The sequence below is a fragment of the Aedes albopictus genome, chromosome 2, assembly GCF_035046485.1.
Source record: "Aedes albopictus strain Foshan chromosome 2, AalbF5, whole genome shotgun sequence".
NCBI classification, from domain to species: Eukaryota; Metazoa; Arthropoda; class Insecta; order Diptera; family Culicidae; genus Aedes; species Aedes albopictus.
In genome coordinates, this window is record NC_085137.1 from 37,772,574 (window position 1) to 37,785,724 (window position 13,151).

A 13,151-nucleotide genomic window follows, 5' to 3' on the forward strand; every position below is an offset into this window, starting at 1 on the left:
CGTACCATGAATGTATTCAACAGTTTCACAGATGGTTCTCGAGTAAATTCCAATATGTGGGATAGGTGGTTAAGTTATGTTACAATAAAAAAACGCCGATTTTCTCGAACAATTTTTTTCGAAAATAGTACGCCAAATGGTCAGTATACTATCCATTTTTTGCTCCGATCCACTGTAAATCAAACAGTTTGTGGACAGTTGTGGATGTGTTATTGTTGATTTATTGTATTCAGGGGTTTTTTAACCGTATGTTATATTGTTTATCTATGTTGAAACCATTCAATAAGAATAAATAAATATAAAAATTAAATAAGCTGATGGTTCCGTTTTTAAGTTGATAAATTCCAAAAAGGTTTATCCAGCATAACCATCACAAGTTGTTCGGTTTTTATGTAAAACCTGAGCTTTTGATGATTGTACTAACTAAAACCTGGATTGGAATTTTTTAACTAATAAACGGAGCTATCATTCACTTGAATTAAAAAAACAATCAAATTTGATGAATCATTTTATAAGTGATTTTATTATGGACTTCTTCTTCCTATTCAACATCACTACCTTCTCTTCTTCATCCTTTTTCCGTTTCTGACCGAGACCGCAATAGTTTCTCCTTAGACTCCATCCGGCGAATCCACACTGGAGGTTTCCTCATTTTTCTTGGCAGAAGTCACCGCCCATCACCACCACAGTTTCTTCAAAAGCAGTTGTTCCTCTTTCTCCTTGCTAGAGTTTTTACTCGACTTACTTGTTGGCCGGAACTGGTCACTTGGCAGTCACAGATGCTGTAGGTTTAGCTGCTGGAGCTGACATTTTTTCCCTACAGTCGAGGCTGCAGCTTTCGCCAGTGCTGATTTAAATTCATCCTCATCGTCATCGAAACTGTTGCCTGATGACTCTTCCTTGCCGAAGTCGGTCGGTCAGTTCCGAGTGAGCTATCATGCCCGGCTTGCACTAAATTCGAGGGAAAATTCCTACAAACACATAGGATAAAATGTTAAAGTTTTTGTATTTGAATGAATGGTGAAAAGCTTACCACTTCCATCTATAACGCAGTTCCGACATCGGTTCCGAGTTGTCGCGGATATTCCGAAAGACGCCACACGGAGAAATCAAACTACCTAATTTTTGGGTCGATTTTACTCAAAGCTGAGTATATCGAATAAACTAGTTACCCAAAATTAGGTTGTTTTCCCTCTTTCCCCCACCGATGTTGTCAAAAACAAACAGAGATGCGTCTACCCAATGGGGGTCCTTCAGCCCAATAAGCCAATTTTGAGTAAATGAAGGTATACTCAAATTTGGGTTGAATGAGGGGGGGTCTTGGGTTGAATTTACCTACTCTTAAGTATATTTTTTTGCTGGAGGTAAAGGCAATTTACCTAGTGTGAGTTTAATCGATTTATTCAAATTTGGCTTATTGGGCGGAACTATGGGATTGCGTCAAAAGAACTCAATTTTGGGTAGTTTGGTGGTTCCGTGTACCGGGCTTACCTGCAATCAGATGGATGAAATTCCCGATGAAAATAGCAGTAATAATGATAGAATATTCGACCCACAAAAATTAACTCACCTTTAAGATCCTACTTACTTCTTCTGGGTGGAGGCTGAATTTTTATTTTCTTGGCGATTTTGAGTTCCTGGCGTTTCCTTTTCCCGCGATGATAATGTCGCATTTTGATTGTTGTTATGCGAAACTCGCGTAACATTTGAAACGGTCCTATACGCAATGCAATCAAAAAAAAATTTTTTTTTTCTTCATGATTCTAAACACTCCTTTACGTCTATTTCTCTGTGCTATCATAGAACATGTGCTGATACTATAAAATATAATAAAAATAATGAAAAATACTGCTAATTGGATTATAGAAACAAATCAAATAGAAATCGCCTAAAATTTTCTCGAACTTTGCGTTATCTATTTATTTACACATAAAGTCAACAGATAAAATGTTTACCCCAATGACACAAAAAAAACGAAAGATACATTATTACAACTAAATTCAACAGAAGATACGCTTAAAGCTACGCTTATTTACTAAACGTGACACATTAAAATCAAATACAAAATAACAAGTATTGAGTACAAGTACAAGTATTGGGCGGGATTCAAAGGCGTTACGGATGATTTTTCGGGGGTTTCGGAGCGTCTCAGGTGCGTTACATGGGGTCCGAGAGGGTTTTGGGTGGTTCTTTGAGGCGTTTCTGGAAGTTGCAGAGAATTTTCAGGGACCCCATCCCAAAATCCTTTGGAACGCCCCTGAAATGCTATCATACGCGCCTGAAACCCCCTGAAATTATCTGAAATTACTCTGAAATACCGTAAAACGCCTGAGAGCCCCTGAATTGCCCTCAAAGCACCTTGAAAACTCCCTGAAACCCCTCAAATTCTATTGAAATGCCCATGAATTTCCCGTAATCCCATTTAAACGCCATCAAAACCTGACAGAACACCCTTGGGTCGCAAAAAATATCAATTTTAGCGTTACGTAATAAATGGATGCTGCCTAAATAATTCTTAAGTTATGGCATGAATTGAATTATTAGGACCTGAATTAATGGGCCCAGATGCAAAGGGGTGTAAGTGCCATTTTGTCGATTTTGAGCTGAGCATATAAAAAAATTCTTCAGATTTCAAGCTTTCAGGAACTTTTTTAAGAATATTTTACGATGATTAATCCGATATAATAAATCGGAGAAAATTGGGTTGATTTTGAAACCCCTCACATTTTGTATGGAATGGAAAATTGGCGAAAAATTTTAAATCTCATTTACTCGAAAGTGGGTTTTTGTCACTTACACCCCTTTGCTTCTAACTCCCTCAATTCAGTAACAAATTTTGAAAACGACGTATAATCAATGCTACACCATTGATTATACGTCGTTTTCAAAATTTGTTACTGAATTATAAACGAACGTCGTTATGACGTCACGCGAGGAAAAGCATACATGCTGCCATTGCTTGCTTCATACACCTTGTGTGAAGAATATGATATTTCCTAGGATTTTTTTATGATGATATATAAGTGACTAAAAAGTAACTAAAATCCCAACAGGATCATTAAACGAAATATTTTGTTTATTCGGCAATGAATGACATGCATTCATTTTGGGAGCGTTTAAACTTAAATCGATTATTTTCTGAAGATTATTGAGGAAATTCTAAGTTCGGCGGCGTGATGAGTTTTAAGCTGGCGGCGTGCTGGAAAATCGAAGCATTCGGCGGCGTGAAGTAATAAATCTCGACGGCGCACATCTCTAGTCTTTGAGACAAAATAAGATTAATATAGGTACTAGGCCGAAGAAGGGGGCTTTTACCATGTTTTTCTTCGAGACAATCAACTGCACTTCTTTAGTCTCAAATTTGAGGCAACAAAAAGGACGGGAATATGAAGATGCCTTTAATCAGTTCATATTTTCCCCTATATACTTTCGCATTATACGATTTACACAGTGTATTCTGTGTATCCTCGCCTTTGGCGTTTCCCATTCGATACCGATCTGGTTTTATTGCTGCTGTTCTTAGTTGTGCTGTGGTTACAAAGAGTTTAATTTCTCCTAGATTAGCTAGTGGCTACGGTTAGGATTGCTCAGCAGATAACTAGATAGCTTTTAATGCAGTTTTGAATTTAACTTATGGTCTTCCAAAAGACCTGACCATCAACACTAATGGATAGATTCGAAGCGCTTTCAAGTATCCTTTCAAAACGATAATATATAATGTAGAACCGCTAACGTTTTCCCCATACATTTCTCTTCACTAATCACCGTCCTCCCTCAAATCCAGAAGAACAGCAAAGAAGTGCCCACTCGCGTCGTCGTCATCGTCCCATAAGAAAGACTTCTTGAACTCTTCAGAAGCCACTCCAGCCAAGCTATGAGTTTTCTCCCATCTCGAAACAACAACCGACAGTTAGTAGCCGGGCCTGAAGCTTGACTGAACCCAGCAGCACGGGAGGCGTTCTGCGCAAAACTTTTGCAGATTATCTTTTAAAAGCCAACCAGCATAGCAGTCTACGGGAGCGAGCGGGAGCCTTGGTCCTCTTTTCGAAGGATTTTCTCTTGGGGGAGCTGCGTTGGTGGTACCTTCCACTGCACTGCTTCTCCGATGGTTGAAGGGAAAGTTTTTAACGACCTCCTCCCACTGCTGCTGTTTTCCTCAGTGTCGCCCAAGAGTTCCCTCAATATTGGATGCACCATCGACGACCCCCACCACCACCAGCGATCATTTCGCGTTGCAGAAAAATCAGTGCACATGATTGGGATTGAAATGCAGCGGAGGAAAACCGACGACCAACACCACGGTCGTTTGCCACAAGATGGTGTTTTAGAGGGTGGATGGGGGGGGGGGCTTTGGTCAGCGTTGGGCACCGGAAATCTGCTACGTTTTAATGGCGTTTGAGAGATTTCCCTATAATATACTTAGCGATGGCACGTTCCACCATGGAAAATCTTCGCATTTTCTACTGAGGCAGTGCCGGAGACCAGCACAGCGAACAACTATAAATGAAACTGGTTTATTAATAAAACAAAAACTTGTTCATCTAAATAGGATAAAAGCTATGAAGACTTTTTTTTTAAACCACTACAATTCAAGTATATGTGGTTTCTAATAATAATATCAACGAGGAATTTAATTTTTAAAATTCAGTCCAATGAATGTGTTGAATTTCTTTTCTAAATAATAAAAAAATGTTATTAGATAACTTCATCGATAAAACATTTACTAATATTTTTGTATTACATTCTATTACATTTGCAAAAATGCAAATCGGATATTCATTTTCAAATTATTCCAACTGTCTCACTGATAGCACATTTCCCCTATATGCCAAACTTAAGCTTCTTGAGTGCAAGGGAATTCAGCATTGCATTCTCTGTCCCTCTCATCATTATAATAATTGTTATAGATGTGTACGTTGAAAGATAATTAATTTTTATGATCATCTTCGTCCACGCTGGTTAGAAGTTGAAAATGTGACTTGGAAAAGTTCCTTTCCTGAGCCCCCCAAAAAAGTCCGCTTTATTTGGTTCGATATGAGCAACCAGTTTGGAAATTGTCGGAAAGTTTTTTTCCTAATTGAATGTTGTGGTTTTGAAACCATAACATTAAATTAAGAAAAAAAAACTTTCCGACAATTTCAAAAATAGTTTGAATGTTTGAAAGAATTCCCAAATAATTATTATCAAAAAATGCCCAAGAAAATTGTGGAACATGTCTGAAGGAATTCCCTTATTGAGATCGAAGAAAATTGCAAAGGAATTTCCAAATAAATTGCCAATGTCAGTGTTGACTAAATACTCCCCAAAATTTCCAAACGAATTACCAAAGAGTTTCCGAATAAAATTAAAGAAATTAAAAATAAGTTGCCAAAGAAATTTCCAAATGGACTGCAGAAATCAGTTCAAACTGAGTTCTTAAAGAAATTGCCGTAGATATTAGCACAAAACAATTAATACTGTGTTTTTTAAACTGCCGAAGTGATTCACAAAAAAAAATGCCGAAGGAAATCTCAAAGAAATGTTCAAATAAAGTCAACTTCAACTGAATCTCCAACGAAAAACTCGAAATAAGTTGTTAAAAATTGTAGCATTTTTTCAAATCAATGTTTCTATAAATTACTAGATATTTTTCCGAGAAAACCCTCAAAGAAATTTCCGACGAAATTTCTACAGAAATTACCAAACAAATCTCAAAACTAATTGGCAAAGAAGGCTCAAAACTATTAATTCTCTCGAATATTTTCGAATGAATTTCTAAACATTTTGCTGGAGAAATTCTCACACAAAACTTCAAAAATTACCGCAGTGATTCCGAAGCAAATGCTTAATTATTGGAAGAAGACAATCCCAATTTTTTGATAAAAGAACTCCCAAAAGAATTAGCAAAGAAATTCCTCAAAATATAAGAATTCTTAAAAATTGCTTCGGATACTCGTTGAAGAACTTGCGAAGGAATTGCTTAAGAAATTAACAAAAAGCTAATTCCAATAGTATTTAACGAAAAAAATTATCAGAGGAATTTTGAAATGCAGGAGTTCCCAAAGAAATTTCTGAAGAAATTTCTATAGGGATTTCCAAAGCAACTGCTAAAGAAACTACCAAAGAATTTCCCATGTTATTGGAAAAAAATGAGAGTTGAAGAAATTGCCGAATGAAAATTCCAAAGAGATATAAAACATATCGTAAGATATTAGAGAATTTTGTTTAAGTATTTTCCAACAAGGATACTGGTACATATTTTTTTGCCCAGTAGTTCTAATAAAGATTTGGCATAAAAAAACTCTGAAAGAATCAACAAAAAAATTCCCAAAATATTGTTGAAGACATTTTCATTGTATTTTTTTAAGAATTTCAAAGACGAATTTCCGAAGGAATTGCCTGAGAAATTTTAGAAGAAAAACACGACAATATATATTTCCTTGTATATTTCCCAACTTTCTAAAAAAAAAACATAGAAATTTCCCAAAATGTTGCTTAAGAATTTAAGAAAATTGAGGAAATTTCTAAGGAACAACAAATTATTATGATCTTGATCTATCGCATATCGTAACGTTGGCTTGACAACCTAATATGGTTTCTGTAGTGCATTTTAACATCAAACTGTTGATGGCGCCTCTAGCGGCCAAGTTATCAGCTAATCGTATAAACCAAAGTTCTAAATGGCAGTTCTCTTTAAGCCCTAAAACTTTGCAGAAGAAAGTATTGTGCTATTCTTTAATTTAACACATTCCATACCCAAGTATGTAACGACAAGCATTATATCATAACGATAATTCAATCGTATTATAGTATGGCTAATGCAAGATAACTTTTATTCTACATATGTCAAGTCAAGCGTTTAATCTACATTATGAATGCATTGAAGCATTACGGGTTTTTGACAGTTCAATTTAGTTCTATATGGCCGTTTTTTAATGCTTTATTGCATTATCATATTAAAAGCTTTATAGAAAACTACATATAATGCAAGCATCTCATGCTTTTCAAGTAACTAATAAAGTTTGCATCATTTGCATCCATTGTAAACAAAATGACTTCTCTGTTCGTGAATACTGAAGAATAACTTTTAAGAAAAGAATTATTCAAAAGATAAAGAATCACATGAACCCCAATTAATAGAGATTGCGTCACACTCAGATCATCATGCTCAAATGTTGTTGTATGAAAAGTGATAATTGATGCATTTTCAGGACGTCAAGGTAATCAGGCGACGAGAGCATAAAACATTTTCAGCATATTTTTTTTGAAGCTGTTGGAATCACAACTCTGTAAGGTTTGAGCAGACTATACATTACTAAATATTGCGTATTTTTGACGTAGGACTACGTCTCTGTTTTCTATACCCGGTGTCATTTCAAAATTTATGAAACCAAGAGCGTTACGTTTGAGTGAAAGATTTTAAACGCTCACAGTACCTTTCCCACTGAACGAAATGATAAACAAATCCCGTTATCCGAGAGATGAAACTCCCGCGTTCAATTTGTAATATTCGGTGAACCTGAAAATCATTGATAAATAGTTGAAAAGTTGTTTTAAAGTAAGACATTGAAATCGCTGAAATCTATAAATATGGGTAGCGGACAAATTTTCTCGTTCAGTATACCAACGCTCTCTGATTGGTGCGCATCGTGGGGGCAACTACGATGCAGGAAGGAATGCGATCATGCGAGAGCTGATCGTCAGTTCCATTTCGACCACCGTCGAGGTGACACCTCGAGCTGGGCAGCGGCACATCGACTCAGCGACGACACTTGGCTATCGTACTGATAGCACCAGGAATCTCATTCACAACAGCAAGCGGCGGGCCAGTTTTCGATTGCGTCTAGCGTTGAGCGCGGAGAAAATCAACACGAATTGCGTGGCATTGTAAATTCATCAAAATCGTCCATTATTCAAACGGTTCTTTTCAGGACTATCGAAAAAGATTTCTCAAGAGTTAATTGGATGAATCTCCACCCTCGATCGAGAAAGGTGTAGTGCAAAGCAAGGACAGAGCGGCGTTTCTCAGCAAAAGCAAAGCCGGTCATTAATCGCATGCGCGGCAGCAAGCGGCGGGCCAGTTTTCGGTGGCGTTCAGCATTTAGTGCGGAGAAAACAAACACGCATAGTGGCATAGTGAATTCATTTAATTTTCTTCCTAAAATTATTCATTATCCAAAGTTTCCAAACGGTCCTTTTAAGGACCATCGAAAATGATTTTTCAAGAGCTGTGAATCGGATAATTCCATTCCAACGAACAGGAAAAGTGTAATACAACCGAAAAGTGAATGATTTTGAATGCTGTGACTCAGCCAGCAACAATTATGACGTCTAATTGTTCCACCCGGACTTTGGCAACGCATTATCATATCCGGGCCATTTTGCGTGAAAAATGTTTCAATTCTAACATTTTCCAAATTAAAATGATCTAAATCATCTAATATTTTGGTTACATTATCCGTTCAATGGAAATTTTCTCATTTCTCGGTTGATTAATCGTTTGATGCGTCTGGAGCATAAGGGGCGGGTCATGCAAACGAAATTAACTGAAAAGCCAGCCGAATGGGAGGAGCTTCATCTGCCAATCTAGGGGTATAAAAGCAGTGTTCTCTGTTTTCTTTCGTCATTTTCGTTGGATCAGTCAAGGAGGTTGGAGGTGGATGTCACCTCCAGCAAGGCAGCAGCAAAACAACCCAGCGACTACTCTCGGATATCGTGCTGATGATAGCACTTGGAATCGCATCCATGGCAGCGGCGGTGGGCCAATTTTCGACGGCGTCCAGCATTCTCCGCACTCCGCAGCGAAAACCAACATGCATTGCATGCCATGGTGAATGCATCAAAATCGTCCATTATTCAAACCGGTCCTTTTCAGGACCATCGAAAATGATTCCTCAAGAGTTAATTGGATAATTTCCAACATCGATCGAGATGTAGTGCAACCAAAAAGCAAAAGACAGAGCATCGTTGCCAGCAATAGTGAAACTGGTCATTATTGTAATCCACGGCGGTCCAGTTTTCGGTGGCGTTTATCATTCAGCACGGAGAAAACCAACACGCATTGCGTGACATGGTGAATTCATGCCATTTCGTTCCTAAAATCGTCAATTAATCAAACGGTCTTGTTCAGGACCACCGTAAATTATTCCTTAAGAGTTTGTGAATCAGCTAATTTCATTCCATCGAACGAGAAAAGTGTGGTGCAATTGAGAAGTGAAAGATTGAATACTTGGTGGCCCAGCAATAATGATGAAGCCGGTCACTAATGGCCTAATGGTTCCACCCGGAATTTAACAACGCATTATTCTATCCGAACTATTTTGCGTGAAACATTGTTTAATTAAAATTAAGTTTAAACATTTTTCGAAAATGTTCGAAGGTGAATATATGACGAAGCCACACCTAGAATTTTCTAGAGCACAAATCTGAAGAACCGAATGTCGGTTTGCGCTTAAAAGTTGATCGTTTGGTTACCCGCTGGTGGTGAATCGAAATTATCCAATCCGTTCAATGAAAATTTGCTCATTTCTCGGTTGGTTAGTTGCTTGATGCGTCTGGAGCATTCGGGGCGGGTCATGCAAACGAAATAAACTGGAAAGCCAGCCAAATGGGAGGAGCCTAATCTACTAATCAAGGGGAATAAAAGCAGTGACCTCTGTTTTCTTCCGTCATTTTCGTTGAATCAGTCAAAGGGAATGGATGTCACCTCCGCAGCTGCGCACCAATCCTGCGATGACTCTCGGCTATTTAGCTGATAGAACCAGGAATGTCATCCACGGCAGTAAGCGATGGCAGTTTTCGATAGCTTCCAGCATTCAGTGCGGATAATTTTCAATTGTCTTGCCGAAATCTCCTGTTATTTAAAAGGTCCTTTTCAGGACCAGTGAAAATTATTCCTCCAGAGTTATGAATCGGATAATTAAAAGCGACAGACTGAAAACTTAGCAACAGTATAGCCGGCCTCTAATTGTTGTTCGCGTAACTATACAACGTATTGTTGAATCTAGAATATTTCATGAAACTGCAATCAAAATTATCTAAAGTTTCGTTAACAGCAATTGAGTTGTGTCAAATACACATGGCTACGGTGGCTCCATCTGTTCATTTCATAGCGGCAATTTTAGTTATTTTAATGATTGTTGCGATCGCAATATGATGTTTGGGAAGCTATGGCTTAACGCCTTTCAATATTATAATCATTCTTTCCTTTCGACGAAAATTCTTTCAAACAACGGTTGAACATTTATCTTCAAAATAAAATAATACTCAACCCTCAAGTGATGGCCAACCGCGCGAGTTACGGAAGGTTTAACTAATTAACATCTTATGAATGCGTTCAGTGAAATGGATCACATAGGTAACAACTTTAATCACCACATCACTCCGCCGATTTGAATTTTGCCAGCATACATTGTGTAGGCCTTTTATCGTCGGTTTCCTCCAATAGGGGCACAACTCAAAAAATGTGAATTTTCAGAATAAGCGTTTAAAAATTGGCAATCATGAAGCACCTCCTGCAAATTCACTTATTTCTCTCATCACTTGACAAATGTAAACAAATTTTGATTGTTGTATCATTGAAAGGGGCTGAAGGACTATCTGTTTCATGATTTTTTGACAACTATTTTTCAACGACTATTGAAAAAATTGACTGATTTTGAGTTGTGCCCTTACTGCGGAAAATTGGTGAAAATGCCCAAATCTCGCGTTTCTCATCGAATTTTGGAACGGGTCTTTGTGAGATGAAATTTTACATAGTTTTTCATCATTTGCCATCAAAATCTCAAAAATGACATATTTTGAGTTGTGCCCCTATTGCAGGAAACCGACGTTATGTGATAAATTCGTTATGCATTTATTTACGAAGGTCGGACAACAATGACACGAAAAATCAGCTGATTTAAGACTTCAAATTAAAGGGCCCATTTTAATATATAAAAGTCGGAACCTCATTCCAGCCTTTGTCCTACGTCAACATTGCGGTTATGTCTCAGACATTACCCACCCCTAGTTTTTTCACATTAAAATGCATAGTAGTTGTAGCACACAGCGTTAGCGCGTCCGGGTTTCATCATGGTACAGCATCAGCGATTAAGGCTCGATTCCCGATACAGAGGAAAAAATTCATGAGAGCGATAGAGTTGGAACAGGTAGATGTAGTTTTTTTTTTCTTTTTTCTCATGTTGCCTTACATATACATTCCATATGATTTCATTGCATTAGCTAATTTTGCCGTTTCTGGTACAAGCATTCTAAATACTTTAGCAATGACCAGGGCACAAAATTTTCGAGCAGACGAGTTGAAGTTCACCGTGCGGCAATTTTCATTCACTTGCCTGCATATTCATATTCAGCTGCTCGATACTCGTTTGTCAACTGAATGAAAGTCAATGAATATTTGTTAACATCTTACAAAGTGTTAAATTGCTGATAAAATATTAACGTTTCGATTACATTTAACGGTGCTGTACACAGATCTTTTCCCATTTGATTGTTATGGAGTGTTTTTGGAAGGAATTGTAGCCATAAACGTAGGTAATTATGAAGATGTTTCTCGATCGGCTTCATATTCAATGACTACGAATTGACTGACTGTGTGAAGAGGGAGAGCGAAAATGAATTCGTTTGTTTTGAATATTCAGTGCCGAATCATTCAAATTCGTACTGTTTTCAGTCAATGACTATGAAAATTTTGCAACCTGGCAATGACTATGGAAAAGCATGTTGACGAAACTTTATATCCACAATAGTAGCGCCACTTTCGACTTTAAACCTACGTTAATGTTACCTATATGACAAAACAACTTTATATCGCATGTCATATAGTACACTATAAAGTGAAATTAATGCTCCATGTAAAGCTCTATGGTTACTTGGGTATAATTGATCACACCCCAAAAGGCTAAAATCCCATAAACTCTTAATCTCCTATTACTACTATTGTTTCCCCGACAAATGATCTTATAGGAGTCCCGACTGTATGTAGAATCTACTTTTTCTCGTTAAATTCATCCACATTCATGCAATTCATGTGGCCTATGGATTTATCTACGATAAACTGAATTCACTCGGTCCGAGAATATTGACACTAGAGCGGGACCATTTTCAATCAGAATCGTCCAATTCTGATTAGAACCAGCCCTCTCTAGTGTCGAAATATTCGGATCGAGTGAATTTGGTTCATCGGTGAATAAGTCCACCGGATAATCTACTTTTTCCCAACGAAAAGTTCATTCACTAGATAAATACACTCGTTTTTCATTGTGCGTGGCGGAGAAAGTGAAGGAAATACAATAACTGAATTCGTGTTTCCCATGCTTGGATACCAAGCTGCTGCAATATTTAGTGGGAGTGTTGCCATTTGCGATTCTTTATTTTGACGGATAGTGTATAGCCGAATAGCACATCTCAAATATGACTCAGGTATCCAATAAGCATATAAAATGGCATTTATTTAGCACTATACGCGCCATTACAGCAGGTCATTAAATGCTAATTTGCCGTATATGGTGGTATATGCACCATAAGGACTACCTAAATTCAGGGCTGATTCAATGCAATGGGATAACCTATTTCGAAATTATGATGCAGAAAAACCAATAAAATTATGTATAACTATTAAAACTAAAAACCCAAATCAATCTTTTTTCAAAGTGTTTTTGAGAATAACATAAAACTGTCGAAAAATATTCAAGTTTTATTAGAAACATCCTTTTCCCGAAACCGATGAACTTGCTTATGATATGTAGATCATTTCGCAGGCCACAGGTTGAGCAAAGCGCCATTGCTTCAGAACTAACTTCTAAACCTTTGGGAAAACGTAAGAAATGTTTCAATTTAACCTCTTGTAGAACCCCTTGGGGTCCTACTTGAATTCCTGCAAGAATGATTATGGAATTCCCCCTGGTTATCTCGTACCATTCCATTGTTGGGTTATCTCTGGGTGATAAATTTTCAAAAATTTCTGACCCCTTCATAAGTTCTTTCTGGGTTTTATCCAGATATTTCTTTTTAAATTAGTTTGAGAATATCTTCCTTAATGAGTAGGGACAATGGAAATTCGCGATTTCGCGGAAGCCGCAAAATCCGCGAAATTGGGCTTTGGCCGCGAAATTCAAGAAATCCCACGAAATGCTGCGAAATTTGACAAAACTGTAAAAATACCTTACATA